The following is a 15,125-nucleotide window of genomic DNA, read 5'->3' as shown; positions in this document are numbered from 1 at the left end:
GCAAAATAGGAGGATTTGCATGACAAACCTCCCATTTTACATGAAGTGGCTAGCCATCATGTTGTTGTAGACAATATGAGTACTTGATATCCATAATTTATGGTACAAATTGATACAAATTGATAATGGGTTAGGTAAATGTTCCATGATAATGGATTAGGTAAATATTCCATGATAATGGGTTAGGTAAATGTTTCATGATAATGGTTTAGGTAAATGTTTCATGATAAGAAATTCATGTCTTTTGTATTAAAGAATTAAATGGATGAAATATGAAGTTTTATTAAAAGAAAAGGGTGAAAAGAACAAAGTTTTGTCCATCTTTGTTCATCATAGCTGAAAGTTAGAGAAGAGAAAGGAGAGGAGAAAGCTCTTGAGTATTCGGTCATTAGGAGGAGGAAAATTGAAGGTAAGTTCTTGGTACCTTGCTTCTATTTTGAGGTTCATGAGTTCTTCTTGATTCTACCTTAACTCTTGAAGTATATTTTGATTTTTAGTTGTGTTGTGAGCATTTGGTCATGAATTAAAATGAAGGAAATGGTTGTTGTTTCATGTTCTTTTGATGAAAAATAGAAGATATGTGAAGTTGAGCCAAACAAATGAGCATGCATGTGCCTTAGATGTTAAAGGAAAAATCAGCTAACATATTGTGCTTTAAAATGATGAAATGGAGATTATACTTAAGTAAAATCATAGATATGAGATGATTGATTGGTGATATACATGTTTAAATAACATGCATGCAAGGTATGTGTGAAAGAGTGATTTGGTAATAAATCTGCTTGGGACAGCAGCAGTAACGTGACTTTGGAAAATCACCATAAATTGTGGGAGATGAATTAGAAGCTGAATAAATTATGTAATTAAAGCTTATTGAGTCTAGTTTCTAATGAAATAAACAAGAACATATTTTGAATTCTGTACAATGATAAATTTGATTCGTAATGAAGAGTGGTCAGATTAGTCAAACAGTGAAACATGGGAAACTTTGAGAAAAATCTGGTATTGATTGGATAAACCAAAAATTCTAAAAATATTATGGATAGAAGATATATGAGTCTATTTTCAGGGAAAATTAACGGAACTTGATTTGGAGTTTCGTAGCTCCAGTTATAAATGATTTAGTGACTGTTGCTCAGGAAGACAGCTTGCAGTGAAATTATGATTATGTGGTAAACATTGACAAAAATTTGTTAATGAGTTGCTTATTGATTTCTTATAAGCTTACTATGATCTGTAGGTGTGGTTGGCCGAATATTGTAAGGGGTTAATAGTAGTTTGTATTTGAATAGTTAGATTAACGTGTTAGTAATCCAATTGTAGGTGGTTCGTGTGTGGATCTCGTCAAGATATCGTCAGCAAATGTGTGTAACTAACACCCTCTTTCTTAGTCTAGATCGGCAAAAGCGAAAAGTCGAAATGCCGAAAACCGGTATTTTGTAGATTTTTGAGTGTGCGAATGCTCGTGAGGTAAATCGATTAATGTTTTTGGTAAGCTGCAATGTTTGGACCGCAAAGTGCATGATTTACGTGCCCTCGATATTTTTGGGCTTAATGGGCCAAAATTGGAATGATGGGCCAATGGGCCCAATTCGATAAGAACCCTCGTTACGTGATTCTGTTAGTATGTGAAAAGTAGGAATATGCATGAAAAACCCTAAAAGCAGCTAAATTACTATAATACCCCTATGTATAGAAAATTCTGTGTTATACCCCTAGGTGCAAAATTACCGAAATACCCCTAGGTTAAATTGACCTAAATGCATGTTTGATGTTGTTATTTATTGCATGCCATGTTGTTATTATCGATGCATGGGATTGGGATATTGACGAGGAAGTACTGAAAGTGGCTTGTCCACGTACTGGAGGCTTTGCCTCAATTTACTGTTAACTGAGCTGCAAGGCTGCAACTGTGGAGTGTTGGGCTGGGTGGGTTGAACTATTCCCCACATGGAGTGTATGGCTGGTACGGTGGAGTGTAGTGGTTGGTGGGTTGAGTAGTCTCCCAAATGGGCTTGCATATGTTATTGATGTTGCATGTATTTTGAAATGGGCCTATGGGCCATATCATTATCTGAATAAGGGCTAAGGCCCGGTTATTGTAATCAAAAGGGCTCGCCTGCACCATCTATTACTGAATGGGCTTAGGCCCAATAGGCTTGAGCTGACTTGGGCTTTGAATGGGTTTTCCTTACACACTGAGTTTCCCCAAACTCACCCCTTTTATTGTCATCCACGCAGGAAATCCCTTACCCATAGTGGGCTTGGAGCTGTGAGGGAATTCGGAGTGGCCACCCGTTCTGAAAGTTTGATTTTCTTCTGGTGAACTGGACATCCTTTTATTTACGTTTGAAGTTTTTGGGCTTTTAAATGTAATAAGGCCGCTTAATTATTTTTGATGGTTTTAATATGTATTACTAAGATAGGTAATACTTATTTTAACTGTTGAAATTGGATAGTTTTAGGGCGCGTTTTCAAAAAAACAACAATTGATTTCAAAATAACACGATAATAAGCAAAGCTTCCGCAATGAAAGTATTTTCCAAAATTAATCACTTTTCCTAAAAATGACTTAATCAAATCAGTTTCCTAGAAATATCCATGACGTTAAGGTGTGGCAATGGCGGTATGCATGTCTAGGATTGGATCCGAAGGAGATTGGTACTTAAGCAATCAGATGGACTCACCACCTCTTTTCGGTTTCCTACCGGTGCATGACTTCCATTCACTTTAACCTTTAATGAATTAATCTTTTGAACATCAAGTACGATTTTCTGGACTTAGAATGGATTTTTTTTTACATTTTTGATGTGGCATGCCGGATCTGGCCATAACTTCTGGGCCGGGTTTAGGGTGCTACAAAGATAAAGCCATCAATATGTTTACTTATGGCCGAACATACACATCAACCTATGTACTCATTCATGTGGTCGAGTATACATATTCCAATATGATTTCATTTCCATTTCGTTTAACACTTAACTTTTACCACATATCAAATAACTCATTTCTTTACTCATGTGGCCGATTATATTCGGTCATGCATACACACATAAAATCAATTTGGAGACTCTATCAATCCAACATACATTCGGCAATAGTCCATAATTCTGTCTCTCGGCCACTCATTTCCCACTTAACAAAGCTTCCATTCGAACTCATTAGTGAGTATCAATTAACTTAAGCTATCTTTTAAACCTTTATTTATCACTTCATGCCAAACCAAAGACCACATTCGGTACTTTCATCCACCATTCTACCAAGCATGCAATATTCAAGCACAACCAACTCACATTCGGCCCTAGTTCATAACAAGGTAGCCGAATTCTTTTTATGGTTCAAACACTCATCCATCATCATTCACCTAACTTTAACATGAAACAACAAAACTCACCATTATTAACTACCATAGTCAAAACCTTACTCAATCCAAAATCAAAATTTCATCATGGGTTACAAAAAAAATAACTTGATATCTCACTCAAGATCAACTAAAATTTCAAGAACTAATATGAACACCTTACCTTAATATTGACCTAAGATGGCCGATTGCTTCACTCCTTTCTTCCTCCTTTCAATTCGGCCAAGAAGAATCAAAGGACACAACTTGTTTTCATCACCGAATGCTCTTGTTCCTTTTTTTTTCTTTAGATTCGCTAGCAAGAACATGAATGATGATCCCTTTTTTTTTTTCTTTCATCATTTTCCTTTTTCCATTTCTTTATTACTAACTTTTTATTTTGTTATTCCTCCCATGATGCACCAACATAACATGTCTATGACATGTTTTGCCCATCACACCCTGTCCACCCTATTTGTCATGGCTGGCCACTACTAAATGGGGGGGGGGAAATTGACATGCAAGTCCCCCCTTTTTCTTACATGCACTAATAGATCCTTATGTTTTGATCTATCACATTTCAAAAGTGTCACACATAAGTCCTATTGACTAAATTCACATGCAATTTACTAAATCGAAGCTTAAAACTTTCACACATTTATATTCACATATTTTAGACAATAAATATCATATTCAAATAATTTGGTGACTCGATTTAGCGGTCCCGAAACCGCTTTCCGACTAGGGTCACTTTAGGGCTGTCACAAATCTCCCCCACTTAAGAAATTTTCGTCCCCGAAAATCTTACCGGTAAATAGGTTTGGGTATCGTTCTCTCATAGAGTTCTCGGTTTCCCAAGTAGCTTCTTCGACTCCGTGTTTGAGCCATAACACCTTTACGAACGGAACCCTTTTGTTTCGCAACTCTTTCACTTCACGAGCTAGGATACGAATCGGTTCTTCTTCATAACTCAAGTCAGATTGAATTTCAACTTCTGATGGATTAATCACGTGTGACGGATCAGATCTATAACGTCGAAGCATCGAAACATGAAAGACGTCGTGAATCTTTTCAAGTTCAGGGGGCAAAATCAATCTATACGCAACTGGACCAACTCGTTCGGAGATTTCATACGGCCCAATGAATCTCGGATTCAACTTGCCCTTATGGCCAAATCTGAGTATCTTTTTCCAAGGCGAAACTTTAAGAAACACTTTATCTCCCACCTGATATTCAATGTCTTTTCGTTTCAAATCCAGATACGATTTCGACGATCTGTGGTCGCCTTCGACTTTCATGATTACTTTTACTTTACTGCTCAAAGATTTTAACCAAATCAACTCGAAAATTTTACTTTCACCGAGCTCGGTCCAAAACAATGGTGTACGGCATTTACGACCATACAAAGCCTCGTAAGGTGCCATCTTAATACTTGATTGAAAACTGTTGTTGTAAGCGAATTCAATCAAAGGTAAATACCGTTCCCATGAACCACTGAACTCGAGGATGCAACATCTCAACATATCCTCAAGTATCTGAATTATATGCTCGGATTGACCATCGGTTTGGGGGTGAAAAGCGGTGCTAAAATGCAACTTGGTACCCAAAGCTTCTTGCAATTTCTTCCAAAATCGTGAGGTGAATCTCGGATCTCTATCCGACATGATAGAAATAGGTACCCCGTGTAATCTCACAATTTGAGAAATATACAATTCAGCTAGTTTATCCATTGAAAAATCCAAAACAACCCAAATCGCATCTTTCTTACTTGCCGATAATGGCAACCCAGATACGAAATCCATCGTGACTCGATCCCATTTCCATTCAGGTATCATGATCGGTTGAAGTAAACCGGTAGGCACTTGATGTTCCGCCTTCACTTGCTGACATACTAAGCACTTCGAGACAAAATCGGAAATGTCTCGTTTCATACTATGCCACCAAAGCGACGTCTTAGGTCGTGGTACATTTCGTACTCCGGGTGAGTTGACATTCGGCTACAATGAGCTTCGCTCGAATCATCGAAATAAGTTCTGAATTCCTTGGAATGCACAAACGACTTCGGAACCTCAAACAATCGTCGTCATCAATTTGAAACTCTGATTCCATGTTCGAAACACATTCAGCCTGTTTTGCAACCAATTCGTCATCGACTTTCTGAGCCTCCCGAATTTGATGAATCAATAATGGTTTGGCCTTTAATTCAGCTACTAACACGTTGTCGGATAGATCGGACAAGTGTACGTTCATCGCTAGCAAAGCAAACAGTGATTTACGACTTAAGGCATCCGCAACCACATTAGCCTTTCCCGGGTGATAGTCAATGACAAGCTCATAATCTTTCAACAACTCCAGCCAACGTCTTTGTCGCAGATTTAAGTCTCTTTGAGTCATCAAATATTTGAGACTTTTGTGATCCGAAAATACATGGCACTTCTCACCAAATAAGTAATGTCGCCATATTTTCAAAGCGAATACGATGGCAACTAATTCGAGATCATGGGTCGGATAATTTTTCTCATGTGGCTTTAATTGTCTCGACGCATAGGCCACAACTCGACCTTCTTGCATCAATACGCAACCTAACCCAAGTAGGGATGCATCTCTATAAATGACAAACTCTTTGCCTAATTTGGGCTGCACTAGTACTGGAGCTTCAGTCAAATAAGTTTTCAGTTGATCAAAACTTTTCTGACATTTTTCCGTCCATTCGAACTTAACATCTTTTTGAAGTAGCTTCGTCATTGGTGTGGCTATCATCGAGAAACCTTTTACAAACCGTCGGTAGTAATCGGCAAGTCCCAAAAAGCTCGAACCTCAAGAATATTTCTGAGGCTTCCAGTTAAGTATGGCTGAAATTTTGCTCGGTCAACTCGAATACCCGATCACGGATACCACATGACCCAAGAAGCTAACCTCTCTTAACCGTAACTCACACTTCATGAACTTAGCATATAACCGCTTATCCCGTAAAATTTGCAACACTAATCTCGGTGCTCAAGATGTTCGGTCTCATCTCTTGAATAGACCAAAATGTCATCAATAAACACGACTACGAACCGGTCCAAATCATCGTCTAAAGATCCGATTCATCAAATCCATAAATACCGCAGGGCATTAGTGAGCCCAAACGGCATCACTAAGAACTCGTAGTGGCCGTATCTCGCTCAAAGCGGTTTTGGGTATATCCAATCTCGAACTCAAGAATCGGTAATAACTCGATCTCAAATCTATCTTCGAAAACACCGAGGCTCCCTTTAGTTGATCAAACAAATCGTCAATACGTGGCATCGGATATTTATTCTTTATTGTCACCTTATTCAGCTGACGATAGTCGATGCACAACCTCATGGTTCCGTCCTTCTTTTTCACAAACAATACTGGTGCACCCCAAGGAGAGAAACTTGGTCGAGCGAAACCTCTATCCATCAATTCTTGCAACTGAGCTTTCAACTCTTTTAACTCGGTTGGTGCCATACGATACGGAGCTATCGAAATCGGCGTAGTCCTGTGCAAGCTCAATACCAAACTCTACCTCCCGAACAGTGGTAAACCCGTAATTCCTCGGGAAAACATCCGGTATTCACAAACCACCGGCACAGATTCGGGTTTCTTTTCTAACTCTTTGTCATCAAGTACATACGCAAGGTATGCTTCGAACCCCTTTCTTACATATTTCTGGGCCAACATTGATGATATTACAGCTGGCAACCCCTTTAAGTCCGTAGACTCAACTCGGATTATCTCGTTATTTGCGCACCTCAAATCAATAGTCTTGCTTTTGCAATTCACAACCGCATCATACACGGTCAACCAATCTAAACCGAGGATAACATCAAATTCATCAAACGGCAAAAGCATCAAGTCCACCGAAAAACAGGAACCTCAAATTACTAGGGGACATTTCTTACATACTTTGTCGACAAGCACGTAACGACTCAAGGGATTTGACACCCGAATTACGAACTCAGTAGACTCAATAGGTAAAGTCTTACTGGATGCTAAGGTTTCACATATATAAGAATGAGTAGAACCAGGGTCAATCAAAGCAATCACATTAGAATCAAAGAGAGTAAAAGTACCGGTAATAACGTTTGGCGAGAAAGCATCCTTGCGTGCGCGTATAGCATAAGCTCTAGCAGGAGCACGAGCCTCAGATCTGGTCGTTGCATCTCTAGATCCTCTCTGACCACCACTAGCATTGCCCGTATTTCTAGATGGTCTACCTCGAGCAGTGGTAGCACCCGGTTTCCCACTCTGATTTACATTCTGTTCAGACAACCTCGGGCAATCTTTAATAAAGTGGTCAACTGACCCGCACTTGTAACAGGAGCGGTCATGGAATCTACAACTCCCCGAATGCCATTTACCACAATACTGGCACTCCGCTCTGTCTCGACGATCAGTTCCAACACTGGCGACCGAAGTGACTCGTGCACTCACGGGGGTCGGCGCGATCTCGTCTAGAAAAGCCCAAGTGTTTCTAGATTGGCCTAAATCATCTCTAAATTTCTTCGATGATGTTGAAAGGGCCTCCCAAGACCTCTTCTGAAACTCCTTTGCTCCCATATCGCCTTTTTTTTCTCCATATCGAGCTCCTCACTTTGCAAGCTCGCTCGACGAGTACCACAAATTCTGATTTCTAAAATGCCAACACACGACTTTATATCATCATTCAGGTCCATCCTCAAACGTTTACACATCACGGCCTCAAGAAATGCATTCTCGCCAGATCGGCTAAGCCTCACAAATTTTCGTTCATAGTCGGTGAACCGACATGGAACCTTGTTTGAGTTCAAGAAATTCCTTTCGTTTTTGGTCAATGAATCTCGATCGATATACTTCTTTCAAACTCGGTTTGGAAGAACTCCCAAGTTACTTGCTCTCTGGGCACAATAGAAGTCAACGTATTCCACCAATAGTAGGCGTAATCACGTAGCAAGGAGATAGTACACTTTAGGCACTCATTGGGTGTGCAAGATAGCTCATCGAAAGTCCGGATAGTGTTGTCCAACCAAAATTCAGCTTGCTCGGCATCATCGCTGTTCAGTAACTTTAAATTCAAGAGCCGTGTTTTTGGATTTCATCAACTGGGGCTTATTTGACCTTATTTGGTCGATTCTCGGAGGTATGGTAGGTCTTGGGTGGTATTTGTCGGGAATGGAGGTTGTGGAACAGTCGTATTAGTTTGAATGTATTGGTTGAACGAATCATTCATCACGCTATAAAAAGCTTGTCTAGCTTCATCATTCGGATTACTAGCATTAGGTTGAGAGTCCGCCGGCGCTGTCCCTTGTGCGGGAGCAGGCGCTACACTCTCGAGATCATCAGCTACCGCTCAGTCAGGATCGGGATCCATTACTATAAATACACACATTTGCAAATATCAGAAATCACCACACTATCAAATAATCACATAATGGCATGTATAGCTAGACCCAAACGTAGTACGGTAGTCCTAGAATCGACTAAACCGTAGCTCTGATACCAATAAAATTGTAACACCCCGTACCCGAGACCGTCGCCGGGGTCGGACACGAGGGGTTAACAGCCTTAATTCACTTATTTCCATGGTCCATTTAAAAATTTCCAGACACACGGGTTACTGCGTCACTATCGCCTTAAAAATCATACCTTGAGTTTCAAAACTCAAAAATCAGTTTCGTAAATTTTTCCTGAAACTAGACTAATATATCAATCTACAAATTGTTTTCTAGAATTTTTGGTCGAGCCAATTAGTACAGTTTATTAGTTAAAGTCTCCCCTATTTCAGGGTTTGACTACACTGACATTTGCGCATTACGACTTGGATATCTCCCTGTACAGGGCTTCACTACTAATGCCATTTGTTTCTATAGAAACTAGACTCGAAAAGGAAACTATACATATATGGAATAACTTCTAATTATCTCTGGTTAATTTGTAATGAATTTCCAAAGTCAGAACAGGGAATCCAGAAACTGTTCTGGCCCTGTTTTGCGAAAACTTAAATATCTCATAATATACTGTTCATATGATCGTTTCGTTACTTCCTTATGAAAATAGATTCATCAAGGTTCGATTACATAATTTATTCACTATTTAATTCCATTCCTACTATTTTTAGTGATTTTTCACATTCACGTCACTGCTGCTATCAGCATCTATTTTTAAGGTAGACTTTACCTATTACATAGTTTCCATGATTCAACTAGCCCTTTAGCATATATAGCACAAAATATGATCATGATTAACCATTCCAACGGCTAATCGTTCCCAAACATTTCCATACCTCTTAATGAACATCATACAAGACGATTATAATACTAAGCTCAAAGTGTATATAAGCCATTTTCGCATGGCTATCCAAATTTATACAAAACCAAAGGGTCCATGACCAACAACAAAACGGGTAGTCCTATACATGCCATTTCAAAGTTCAACCAAAAGTGTACCAAAAAGGGGCTTTGATAGTGTGGACGACTTTGACTTCAACAATCTCGAGTTCTATAGCTGACGAACCCAAAATCTATAAAACAGAGAATCAAAGAAACGGAGTAAGCATTTAATGCTTAGTAAGTTTGAGCCATGAAATTAGACACAACCAAAGTATAGCATTCATATGGCTAAACGGATAATCTCATATGCACAAATTCTCAATATCATACTTACTTCACATTACCAACCCTTATATTCATACACAAAAGATCAACTTAGCTAAGGCCTAAGCTCATTAATTTACTGAGCGAATATTATTTAAACGGAATCACCACCCTAATGCATATACGAAACGTACCTCATCGTTGGGTTTTACGAGCGTATCAATTTAAATTATTACAGCAAGATCACTCGTTCTCAAACCAAGTACCTTCGGAGTTTAGCTGGATATAGCCACTAGCTCAAATGCCTTGGGACTTAGCCCGTTATAGTAACTTGCACAAATGCCTTCGGACTTAGCCCGTATAATAACTCGTACAAATGCCTTCGGACTTAGCCGGATATAATAGCTCGACAAACGCCTTCGGACTTAGCCGGATATAGTAGCTTCGCACGAATGCCTTCGGGACTTAGCCCAGAATTAGCCACTAGCTCAAATGCTCTCGGGACTTAGCCCGGTTATCATTCGAACATTCATGCACATATCAATAAATCATGACACATCTAATTTCATTTTCATAATTAGAGTTCAAACACAAGTCACGTATTAAGCATTCCCATTTCGGCTCACTAGCCACATACAAACAGCATGGTTTAGTTTGCTTTATAACACGATCTCTATGCACATACATTATGACTTAATCAAATCATAAACTAAGTCTCATTGCTCGAAAACTTACCTCGGATGTTGTCGAACGATTTCGATGGCTATTCGACCACTTTTTCCTTCCCTTTATCGGATTTAGTTCCCCTTTGCTCTTGAGCTTAATTTAACAAATAAATTGATTTAATCATTTGAGCATCAAAAGAGGAACTCAAGGTACTTAGCTCATATATATACATTAGACACTAAAGTCACATACATATGAAATCATGAATCAACTCAACATATTAGCCAATATTCACCTTAGCCGAATTTTCTAAGTCAAGATAAAGCCATCAATATGTTTACCTATGGCCGAACATACACATCAACCTATGTACTCATTCATGTGGTCGAGTATACATATTCCAATATGATTTCATTTCCATTTCGTTTAACACTTAACTTTTACCACATATCAAATAACTCATTTCTTTACTCATGTGGCCGATTATATTCGGTCATGCATACACATAAAATCAATTTGGAGACTCTATCAATCCAACATACATTCGGCAATAGTCCATAATTCTCTCTCTCGGCCACTCATTTCCCACTTAACAAAGCTTCCATTCGAACTCATTAGTGAGTATCAATTAACTTAAGCTATCTTTTAAACCTTTATTTATCACTTCATGCCAAACCAAAGACCACATTCGCACTTTCATCCACCATTCTACCAAGCATGCAATATTCAAGCACAACCAACTCACATTCGGCCCTAGTTCATAACAAGGTAGCGAATTCTTTTATGGTTCAAACACTCATCCATCATCATGCACCTAACTTTAACATGAAACAACAAAACTCACCATTATTAACTACCATAGTCAAAAACCTTACTCAATCCAAAATCAAAATTTCATCATGGGTTACAAAAAAATAACTTGAGATCTCACTCAAGATCAACTAAAATTTCAAGAACTAATATGAACACCTTACCTTAATATTGACCTAAGATGGCCGATTGCTTCACTCCTTTCTTCCTCCTTTCAATTCGGCCAAGAAGAATCAAAGGACACAACTTGTTTTCATCACCGAATGCTCTTGTTCCCTTTTTTTTTCTTTAGATTCGGCTAGCAAGAACATGAATGATGAGCCCTTTTTTTTTTCTTTCATCATTTTCCTTTTTCCATTTCTTTATTACTAACTTTTTATTTTGTTATTCCTCCCATGATACACCAACATAACATGTCTATGACATGTTTTGCCCATCACACCTTGTCCACCCTATTTGTCATGGCCGGCCACTACTAAATGGGGGGAAATTGACATGCAAGTCCCCCCTTTTTCTTACATGCACTAATAGATCCTTATGTTTTGATCTATCACATTTCAAAAGTGTCACACATAAGTCCTATTGACTAAATTCACATGCAATTTACTAAATCGAAGCTTAAAACTTTCACACATTTATATTCACATATTTTAGATAATAAATATCATATTCAAATAATTTGGTGACTCGGTTTAACGGTCCCGAAACCGCTTTCCGACTAGGGTCACTTTAGGGCTGTCACAAAAGCAATAGAGAATGTACTTTATTGATCAAATGGATGATTACAATGCTTCATCAGGGTATCTATTTATAAGCATATGAAGTATAAGAGTAGAGATCTAATTCTAATAACTATTAAAATTTCAAGTACATTAAAACTTTATCTTGATCATAATGGACATCCATTTAATAAAATATTTATAACACTCCCTTTTGAATGTCCATTGGTAGATAATATGTCTCGTTAAAACTTTATTATGAAAAACCCTGTGGGATTAAAAACCTAATGAAGGAAAAAAAACCTCGGTTAAGGGAAAAAGAGTACATCACGTATTTACTCTCCTTCATGAAAACATCACATACTTCTCATATTCTATGTATTCAATCTTGAATACTAGTTTTTTCAAATGACTATTTGAATGTATTGCTAAGCATTTATATTACCATTCTTTTTTGAAAGTCATGAGTGAGAGAAATTTGGGGAAAATATATTTTGATATCTTTTGGAGATTCAACAATAATCATAACAAATTTTAATCATGATTCTTTAAAAAAAACACAAATAGGTATTTTGGATCATTTTATAATCCTCCTTCAACTACTATTCACTAAGTCAAATTTACCACATATGTTCAAATTATTTCAATTCATATAAATGAACAATTTCTCGAGAATTTCAATATACTTCTAGCATCCTAAATCCTTCAAGGATTTTAATATAAATTTTTACTATATAGTGATTCATAAAAGGTTGTAACAATAACCATTAGACGCAAGTTAAATCTTTTATGAATTGTCAATTTAATAATATATCTAAAGGTTATTGTATCCACTACAAAAGAATATTATATCTTTTCATAATCAATGTCAGGATTTAGCGAAAAACTTCATATTTTTATTCCGCTTTTGCAAAACTACTTCAATTGCACCCTCACTGACTTTATACCTTTAGATATTTGGACTATTGGTCCAAAAACTCCACAAATTCAATTGTATTTGAGTTGCGTCTTTCTATTTTGATCAATTTATTCCATATCTATATTTCTCAATAGATTTATTCAAGATATTCCTTTTATTTCATTATTTCAATAATAATATTGCATGTAAAATCATTGTCGACCACTTTTATTATTCGATTCCACATTTTCTCGAATTGATATAACTTATCGAGATTTCTTATTTTCATTATTTTAAAATTCAATTTTAGGTACCTGAATCTCTTCTAGAGTTTTACTTATTAGCTATGTCTTGGGTCTCTTCTAGAACCCCCGACTCCACTATATGATCATCTTGAATGTTTACTCCTTTTCTTTTACGAGGATTTTTATCTTTGGAATCGACTGGTCTTCCATGCTTCAGGTATAGATTACTTTCTTTTGCACTAACAGTTTGTCCTATTAGGACATCAATTCAAATTGGAGCATTTTCAACTGGTATGTGAGATTTAATGAATCTGACAGTTAATTTGTAAAATGAATTATCTATTGAACTTCAGGTTCATATTGCTTTGTACGAGGATCTTAAACATTGATAATTCATTTCAAGTACTTTTTAATCCAACTTTTTATTCTCCCCCCTAATGTTGGGAAAACGGACAGCTTATGTCATAACTAAATATCGAATTAATACCTCAAAAATATTATAATAAGACTCATATAAATATACATTCCCAATCTTTTATTATGACCCATCTTTGTGCATTGTGGTGGAGCAGTTGGAGCATATACCACACATTCAAAAATTGTAAGATGGGAAATACTTGGCTCTTAACCAAAAATCAATTGTAATTGGGGGTATTTATAATTTATTGGCTTAATGCGTACAACATGTAAATCAATACAATATCATACCAAAATAGGAAGTTTTGTTCTTATAAATAATAATTTACCTATTAGTTGGAGGTGTTTAATAAACAATTTAGCTAAACTATTTTGTGTGTGAACATGAGCTATAGGATGTTCAACTTTTATCCCAATTGACATGCAATAATCATTGAAAGCTTGTGACGTAAACTCACCAACATTAGTAAGATGAATTGTTTTAATTGCGTAATATGAAATTAATCATTTAAACAAGTAATCTCGCAAACGATAGGTTGCGAGTTGATAACGCATGCGATTATTTTGTAGATGCATCTACCAAAATTATATAATATCAAAACCATCCACATGGTGGATGAATGAGCCTATATTCATTTTAGAAATGCAAGGCATTAGATCTCAACTTTAGCTAGTGAGTTTCTAATAATCAATTTTCATTGAGAACGACAACAAATAAGAATTCTTTAAATTAAAGAATCTTCTGGTTCTTTAATGAATGTCCATATAAATTCTCAATTAATTTTTGTATCATATATGATCCAAGATGGTCTAACTGGTCACGCCAAATAGTAAATGTATTTGTATTAGCAAACTTCTGGTTTACTTTAACATGTTTTTCAATTGTACTAATAATGTAAATTTAAATTTTGACAATTGATATTTTTATTGTCATTTTTTATTCATATAAATACTATTGTGACATTTACTACTAGAAATATCTAAATCAATGTGAAGTCTATAATGCCACTAAGTTAATAAACAAATATAATTTTCAAACAATTATATGTAACATTCGCTTCATGGAATATGTCAAAATCTTCAAATATAAGGTATTTGGTCTAGTGGTATGATTCTCGCTTAGAGTCTGAGAGGTCCTGAGTTTGATTCAAAATATAAATAACCCAATCCTCTTTTGATTCATATGAAATATAATCTTTTTCTCATTCATAATCTCAATATGAGATCCATTATGAATATTGGAATATATTTGTTTATTTCAGGTTCCAAATAAGATAAATATTTTTATCTATAATGATAAAATTCATTACTACATTCTCAATTATTCCTTAAAGAATATTAACAGAGACAAAATATTTGATTATACACCACATATGTGACCAATAATCTTTCATATCATATTGATAATATAAGTTATCTTTACCCTTTGAAAAGTTAACTTGAGAATTC

At 36.5% G+C, this 15,125-nt stretch overlaps 1 long non-coding RNA gene across 1 annotated transcript; it reads left to right on the top strand.

Moving 5' to 3' along the window:
* The first annotated feature begins 315 nt into the window (after positions 1-315).
* Positions 316-2,408, top strand: LOC128290130 (uncharacterized). The gene is made up of 2 exons (XR_008279773.1): positions 316-409; positions 2,242-2,408. It is a non-coding gene; the product is annotated as an uncharacterized LOC128290130 (long non-coding RNA).
* Positions 2,409-15,125: the final 12,717 nt, after the last annotated feature.

The sequence above is a fragment of the Gossypium arboreum genome, chromosome 3 (assembly GCF_025698485.1).
Source record: "Gossypium arboreum isolate Shixiya-1 chromosome 3, ASM2569848v2, whole genome shotgun sequence".
In the NCBI taxonomy this organism is placed as follows: Eukaryota; Viridiplantae; Streptophyta; class Magnoliopsida; order Malvales; family Malvaceae; genus Gossypium; species Gossypium arboreum.
The sequence above is the reverse complement of the archived record's forward strand: the minus strand, read 5'-3'. Positions and strand labels throughout refer to the sequence as shown.